Source organism: Emiliania huxleyi, assembly GCF_000372725.1.
Source record: "Emiliania huxleyi CCMP1516 unplaced genomic scaffold EMIHUscaffold_101, whole genome shotgun sequence".
NCBI lineage: Eukaryota > Haptophyta > Isochrysidales > Noelaerhabdaceae > Emiliania > Emiliania huxleyi.
Genome location: NW_005202368.1, coordinates 280,393 through 287,348, shown reverse-complemented (window position 1 = coordinate 287,348; position 6,956 = coordinate 280,393).

Sequence of the window (6,956 nt, the reverse complement as noted above, 5' to 3'; positions counted from 1 at the left end):
CGCTGGCACGTGCGGCGCCGGCGCTGACACGTGCGGCGCCGGCGGTCGCGCCGCCCTCAAAGCGGCGGCCAACTGCGTGCGGGGCGGCTACACGAAGGCCGAGGGCGCCTTCCGGTGGCTGCTCCTCGTCTGCATGCCCGCCTTCGGCCACTGCGCGCCCGCCGTGCCTAGCCCGACGGCGGTGGCCTCGGCCTTCTCGTCTGCCGTCGCCTCGGCGTCCTCTACCTTCTCATCCGGCGTCGCCTCGGCGGCGTCCTCGGCCTTCTCGCCCGCCGTCGCCTCCAAGGCGTCCTCGCTCGTGAGCTGCTCGCCGCTTCTCATGCCCGCCCTCGTGCTCATCTTCCTCGCCATCGCTTGCGTCGCCTCCTGGCCGACCGCGGCGAGCGGAAAGGGGGCTCGGCGCGGCGTGGCGTGGGCCGTCTGCGTCGCCGCCGCCGCGGCGTGCCTCCCCGGCGCAGCAGCGGCTCCCGTGGAATCCTCTGCGTCGAGCACCACTTTCTCGTGGTTCACGGAGGGTGGTGCGATACCTCTCTCTTTCCTCTTCGCCGTGAGCGTGTTTGCTGCCACGGCCGACCTCGTGCTCCGGCAGCTGTGCTGGCGGCGCAACAGCACGGCGGCCTTCTCTCCGCCCGTCTTCTCGCCGCCGCCGTCGCCGCCAGAGTCCGCCGGCGGCCCGTCGGAGGTTGATGCGGGAGAGTGGACTCTGGGTCGGAGGAACTCGTCGGCGTTGATGCGGGTCTTCGACAGGAACAACGATGGCGTCATTGACATGGCAGAAGCTAGCAGCGTCGCCAAGGAAATTGCCGCGAAGGAGGCGGCGGAGCAGGAGGCCCAAAAGGAGGCCGCGAGGGAGCGCAAGTTATTTCGTGTCTTCCGGAGGTTTGCGCTCGTGCTGGTGATTGCGCTGCTCGCCTCGGTCGGCATCAATGCGGGGCTGACCGCGGGGATCGTCATCGCGACCAAGGAGACGACGGTTGGCGACGGCGGCCTGCTTGTCTCGTCCGACACAGGCGAGGTGCTCAAGGTGGGCAGCGCCGAGTTTGGCGTCAAGCCTATCGTCGCGCCGGACGACGAGTCGGAGGAGGCGGCCACGGAGTGGCACCGCGGCTCGAACGCGACGACAAGCGTGCTCGTCGACGCCAATGGCGGCGCGTTGGCGACGGCGGCGGCGACAGACACGAGCGGCGTGCTCGTTGACGCCAACGGTGCCGCGGTCTCGACGCAGGCCGCCGAGTACAAGGTGGACGTCGACGTCGAAGAGCTTGCCCGCGGGCTCCTGAGGGCGTCGGCGGAAGAACTCGAAGACTATACGAAGCTTCGCGTCGGTCTGCAGGACGCCGTCGTCGAGTTTCAAATCACTGGCTGGTCCTCCCGGCGCTCCGTATCCGTCTATGGCGTTCAACCGACCTCGAATCCGGAGGACTCCTATTGGACGTTGAACAATCCGGAGGACTCCTATCGGGCGTGGAACCTCGCCAACGTGTCAAAGGCGCGGCTGATACACTAGCTCACACCCCTCGCCCCTGCTTCCCTGACCCCGTACCCCCCACACGCCGCAGTCACAGCGCATCTTCGAAGTAAAACTCGGCATCGTCCTCCTTGAGACCAACCACAAGAAGATGCCGGGTGTCGGCGTCTTCTCGATTCAGGACCGCCATGACAGCGAGCTCGACGACGATGATCTGTGGGTTGAATTCCAGCCGGTGACGCAGGCAAATATGGCTGCGCTTGGCGATCTTGTCACCCCGCTTGGCGAGTCCCTCGACACGAACGGCATCACTCAACTCATGAACAACCTCATTCTTCCCGGACGCGAGATGTTTGAACTCGTGCACAACCACTCGGACCACTCGAGTGGCTTCCGCCACGCCCGCCGCCACCTTTCCCGGCGCCGCCTTGGTTGGTTCAGCGATGTGACGAAATGGACCAAGAAATTATGGAATAACGTCAAAGAAACAGTCGTTAGTGCAGTTTGCAGCGGTATGGACGCAATCAGCTCCTCGATTGAGGAGGCACTCGATTGGATCGTAAACGCGCTGAGCAACAAGCTCATAGCGCCTTTGGTTAACTTTGGCTGCAACGTGGTGCAAGATTTTGTGCTGGAGAGTCTCCAGAAGATTGGAGAAATCTGCCTGGTCCCAAAGGAGGCGGACGAATCTTGTGCGGCGGGGTCGGTGTTTGAAATGCGAGAGATAGAGCCGCTGGGCATCACTCGCAATGGCGTGAAGACTCTCAAGGTGAGTGCGGGTGTGACCTTCAACGCGTGCATGCAAATCGTGAGCACAGAAATCGACTGCTCCGCGCTTTCCCAATTCATCGCGATTACTGTGGCCGAGTGGCTCAACGACAAGGTCGCAGACCCGATCCTCGGGTTTGTCAACGAAGTACAAACTAAAGTGAAAGAATGGGTCGGCTGCAGTCGCCGTCTTGCAGAGGTCGACACCACGCGAACCGTATTGCACGAGATCGCAGTTGCCGCCTTGCGGAACGTCAGTGGCGACGGCCACCGCCGGCTTCACGAAGCGCACAAGGACGCCACTCTCCACAGGACCCTGATGGTGGACGCGCTCCAGCGCGGCGAACAGATTATCCGAGAGAAGCTCGCGGATGCTGCTGTCGCTCGATTTAAGGACATCGGCCGCCGCCGGATGACGGAGGAGCTGCAGTCGACTCCGCCGCCGGTGCCGGTGCCGGCGCCTCCGCCGCCCACGCCGCCGCCACCGGCGCCTCCGCCGCCCACGCCGCCCTCCACCTCGCCGTCGACGCCGCCGTCCACGCCGCCACCGGCGCCTCGGCCGCCCACGCTGCCGCCTCCCACTCCGCCGCCTCCTGCCCCTCCGCCGCTGGTCACGAAAAGAATGCTCACGCACGATGGTCAAGCGGCAGAGGACAACCTGGGAGATGAGGGTAGGAAATACCACGTGGCAAGCACGGCTGGCCTGGATTGCGATGGCAGAGACAGGTGTGCCGACCAGATCTGTAGTGACGAATATCCGAATGGCGAATATCCGGTCGAGGCTCTGAGCGAGGGCGGCATGGGTGGATTGACCTTCGGCTGCTGCCGGTTCTCCCCAAGAGTTTGCACACAGTGCTGCCGATATCGTCCGCCGCCGCCCTCGCCGCCGCCCTCGCCGCCGCCGTCTCCGCCTCTGCCGCCGTCTCCGCCGCCTCCGCCGCCATCTCCGCCGCCTCCTCTACCCCCGCCTCCTCCACCCCCGCCTTGCGAAAACACATGCAAAAACTTCCAGATCTCAAGCCCCAATGTCCACGCTTTCCTCAACGGGATCTACACGAAAACCCAGGATACGCGGAACTCTCAACCTGTCTTCAGATCCACTTCGGAGACCCTTCCAAACTATCTCTACGCGTGCTCGAGTTTTTGGTGCGTGACGGACAAGGAGGGGTACGAGAGGAGCGCGTCGCCCTATCTTCGAAAAGCCGGAAGCCTATGCTCGGGCTCTAACTTTGAGGCGTTGGGCACAGCCTACTCCGGAGACGCGGCAACATTGCAATGCCTGGACAGCGGCATCAAAAGCGCCCTGGAGATTGGTAAGATCGTCACAAAGTTTACGCTCGAGGCGTCTGTGGCGATCAAGGCGGAAGCAGCCTTGGCAATGGAAGAGCATCGCCAACTGGACCTGATGGAGCACTTGCTCGGCAAAAAGGTGAGGTTTAGCCAGACGCAGCAGTCCCCTGTCGTGCCGCTTCTGCTAGCCTTTGGCCTCACCCCGACATTCGAGATGGGGCTGCCACTCGAGATGCGCGCCAGCTTTCAGGGCCAGGCGGTCGTCGAGGGCCGGGTCGGCTACCATCGCAGCTGGACAATCACGATGGATGGTCGCGGCTCCAGCGTCGCAGAGAGGCCGGAAGCTGGGGATGGCGTCACTCTGACCGCCGAGGGCGCTGTGTCGGCGAGCCTCTCGGTGAGCATGGGCGCTTACATTTACATCAACTTGCGCCTGGAGGCCTACATCGCCGTCGTGGTCGTCGTCTCTGGAGAGGCGGGCGTCAGGTGGGAGGCCAAGGTAGGCGCAGACCTGGCACTGTGCGGCGCGGCAACCACTTCGGGGCTGACCGGCCTTTGCGAGAACCTCAACACGCAGCTGACGCCCTACATCGAATATGAACCGGACCAGGTCGCGCTTGCCCAAACGCAGGGGTCCGGATACAGCGTTTACGCCCAGATCGGTGTGTGGGTCTATGTGCCCTACCCGCAAGTCTCGGTCAGCGTCGGAATCACGTTCCCCGGGAGCGAGTCTCTCGCGGCGTGCCTCGGGGTCCCCACCGGGATCGACTGGAGTAGCAACTTCGGCTCGCCTGATGATCAGATCGGCGATGCGCACCCGTTTGGTAACTTCATCATCCGCCGTGCGATCGCGAAGACGCTTGCGTTCTCCAATGACAACACAGCAATACAGCCTTTGGGGCCGGAGTTTGAGTATGCAGCTCCGTCCAAGTGCCGATTCGAGTTCACCCAGTCGCGAGGGGGCACAGCTCGAAGCCAGTGGCAGTTGAGTGAGATCCGGCTGTACGAGAGCAGCGGGTCACAGCTCTCCGTGACGGACTGCGTCAGCAACGTGGGTGGAGATAAGAACGCACAAGAGGGCTCGCTCAAGCTCATCGATGGCAGCGTCAACACCAAGAACTGCTGCTCCACCTCCTCAACCAATGTCGTCGTCACTCTCACGCTCTCACCGTCCATCACAAGCGCCGTCGCGTCGTACAAGCTCTATACCGCCAACGACATGCCAAGTCGAGACCCCATCTCGTGGACCTTCTCCTGCGAGCATGGAGATGGGGTTTACAAGGTGCTCGACCAGCAGACGGGTGTCAGCGCTCCAAACGATCGTAAAACGGCCTATCCGACCTACGAGTTCGATTTCCACGAGTTCGATTTCCGCGGCTGCAGCGACTCCACGCCTGTCGTTGATGCACGCAACTCGGCTATTGTTGCCACGGCCATGAACGGCGCGATGTGCTCAGCGGAGGGCATGGTACTGGATGGATCAAACGACTATGTGGCGGTGACGCCGTGGGAATTTGGAGGAGCCATGACGATGGAGTCTTATTTCAGCTTGCGCAAGAGTGGAACAACATTTGCCGTTTACTTTGGGGACATTGGTGACGCCTTTGCGGTCCGCTTATACCGAACCAACCGGGCTGTAACCTTTGACGTTTGGGATGAGAACAACCAGAGAAGCTATCTACAATCGAACAATTTCTTCAATGACGACAACTGGGTTCACGTGGTTGCCACGAGTGAAGGCTCGACGATGAAACTTTACAAAGACGGTGTGCTTGTATCCACGAAATCTGATGGTGATGTGCCAGCACACAGAACTCGGCAACACCATTACTTTGGCACGGACCCAGCTGGAAGACATTTTGACGGAACCATCGCTTACATGCGCTTCTGGCACGGCGCTGCGCTGCAAGGGGATCAAGTGTCACTACTCTACGCCGCAGCCGTACGCGCAGCCGTACGGCAGCCGTACGCGCACTACAAGTACGACAGCTGGGACGCGAGCGCGGGGGTGTGGTACGACGTGTCGGGCAATGGCTTCGACAGCCACTCCGTCTCGGGGACGATCGACGCGGTCGAGGGCGACGACGGGCTGTCGTACCTCGCGGGCGACACGTCCGCGTCCATCTGCCTCTCGGAGTCCAACATCATCGCGAGCGAGTTCACCATCTGCAGCCGGAGCAAGTACAACGGGAACAGCCGCCAGCGCATCATCCAGGCGACCGGCGCCAACTGGCTCCACGGTCACTGGCGCGGCAGCGCGGGCGTCGCTTACTACAACGGCTGGCAGATTGGTTCGTCGTCGACGCTTTCCGACGTCGACTCGTGGCTCGTCTTCTGCGGCCAGAACGGTGGCAGCGGCTACTTCCGCACCAACGGCGCGACGGTCGCGACGTCGACGAGCGGCTCGGGCAGCCAGAAGCTGTGCGTCAACACCGGCGCGTACAACGAGCTTTCGGACTGGGCGGTCGCCGAGATCATGACCTGGGACTACGCGCTCTCCTTGTCTGAGATCGAGAAGGCCGAGGCGTATCTCAGTATGGACTGATCGGGTTCGGCGTCGGGAGGGAGGGTGGGCCCACTAGGGCCCGTGGGGGCACCCGCTTAATGGGTACCCAGGCAGGCGAAACCACGCGATCGTCGCGCGGCGTGCGTGCATATTGCCCAAGCTTACAGTCTGCGCCCACAGTGTGGGGGGTACGGGGTCAGGGAAGCAGGGGGGAGGGGTGTGAGCGCTAGTGTATCAGCCGCGCCTTTGACACGTTGGCGAGGTCCAACGCCCAATAGGAGTCCTCCGGATTCGAGGTCGGTTGAACGCCATAGACGGATACGGAGCGCCGGGAGGACCGTCATCGTGACAAGTCTTTAAGGATTGACTGCTTTGCGTGCTTGCTTTTATCCGGGTCTCGAACCCGCTACCCTAACGACCTCCGCATGCATTGGTACCACGAGATCTTCATCTGGCATCGATCGTTTAAAACCTTGATTGTTTTCTGGATGTATCACATCGTGGGGATATTGTATGAAGAAGTAATACTATCGCCGACAGGGCATGCCCTCTGGGCGTTCACAGATCACACTAGCACTCTCTTGCGCTTGCGCGTGTGAAGTTCAAATGGCGTAGTCGGCGGCAGCCAGGTCGCGGCAGCAGGTAGTGTGTTTCGAGAGACAAGAGATAGTCCCAGCAAATCCCAGTCGGCGGCAGCCAGGTAGCGGCAGCGCAGCCAGGTCCCTAGAGGCGAGAGATAGGTCAGAGCCCAATAGTAGCCAGATCCAATCCTAGCCTAGAGCGGCGGCAGCCGCGGTAGAGGTTAGAGAGAGGCTCGAGCCTAGCCAGCTCCAATCCTAGCCTACGGCGGCGGCAGCCGCGGTAGGGGTGAGTAAGCAGTTCGGTCTTCGCACAACATGCCCCCCTAGCCCCCCCCCCCCCCCC